This window comes from Octopus bimaculoides, chromosome 2, assembly GCF_001194135.2.
Source record: "Octopus bimaculoides isolate UCB-OBI-ISO-001 chromosome 2, ASM119413v2, whole genome shotgun sequence".
In the NCBI taxonomy this organism is placed as follows: Eukaryota; Metazoa; Mollusca; class Cephalopoda; order Octopoda; family Octopodidae; genus Octopus; species Octopus bimaculoides.
In genome coordinates, this window is record NC_068982.1 from 120,458,589 (window position 1) to 120,459,648 (window position 1,060).

At 34.5% G+C, this 1,060-nt stretch overlaps 1 protein-coding gene across 1 annotated transcript in view; it reads right to left on the minus strand.

The window, feature by feature from the left end:
* Window positions 1-902, minus strand: part of LOC106875305 (zinc finger protein 239) — a 4,367-nt gene extending 3,465 nt beyond the window's left edge. The window contains exon 1 of the mRNA XM_014923393.2: window positions 621-902. The gene's annotated coding sequence lies outside the window, so the exon portion shown is untranslated. The remainder of the gene's footprint in view (window positions 1-620) is intronic.
* Between the last annotated feature and the right edge of the window lie 158 nt (window positions 903-1,060).

Genomic DNA, 1,060 nt, shown 5'->3' on the forward strand with positions numbered 1-1,060 from the left:
CGATAATGTGTTCTATATGTCACGGTCATGCGATTCCCCCCCCCCCAAAAAAAAATTGGGGGTTAGGGTTAGGTTTACCCGAACCCTAACCCCGTTTGCCAAAGCGCATTTTTTCCTTCATATTTATTTACATATAGTCCATCTGAGATTTGGATTGTCCGCGTTTATTTGTTATTTCTAGCATATCAAGTTTCGTGGTGGGGACTCCACATATGATCCTTTTTCTGTTTCAATATAAATGTAAGCCGTTCATTTTCACATCTAAGTTGCGAGAAGGCTATTCGTACGACCTGAACATATAGAACACAATGTCAAAAATGAAAATCGCCACCAACAACCCCCACCCCACCCGTGTGTGGGGGAGGGGAGGGGGTGGTCCAAAATTTTTTTTAGGGGGAATCGCATGACTGTGACATATAGAACACATTATCGAAAACGAAAATCGTCAAAATTAAAAAATAAAAAAGTTACAGCCATTTTCCCTCAGTGTCTAATTCCAATGTCCACCCTCTTTTTTGTTTAATCAAAACGATCAAACCACGAAAACACAATGATGAATAAATGAAAAAAAACATTTAAAAGAAAAATCAGTCATATATTTTCGAAATACAAATTCTTACCAAGATGATTTAATTCCACAGGGTGTTAATAAAGACATTCTGATGGGACAACACGTAAGTTTATGAAACATTAGAATATTTCACCGTTGTCATTCAGGTGGAAACATTCTGAACGACATCAGAAATTTGACACTGTCGAGTGCTCCCAAAGATTTTTGTTATGAACTAAATAATTCATCCTGTAATGATTGCATTTCCCCGGCTGATTGTTTTAGAGAAAAAGAATATCAACAATGTATTGCCATTAAAGGTTTATAAATGCGGAGGCACAATTTTATTATTAGCGACACTTTCGCATTCTTTTTAACAGTTCCCTGAAAAGTACTCAAAATGATATAATAATACAATATAAACTAAGTATAAAAAAAAACTGTATATAAATAAATGAGATTTTATTTATATTCATTTCTTTCGCTTTATTTAATGACAAATTAGTTTCG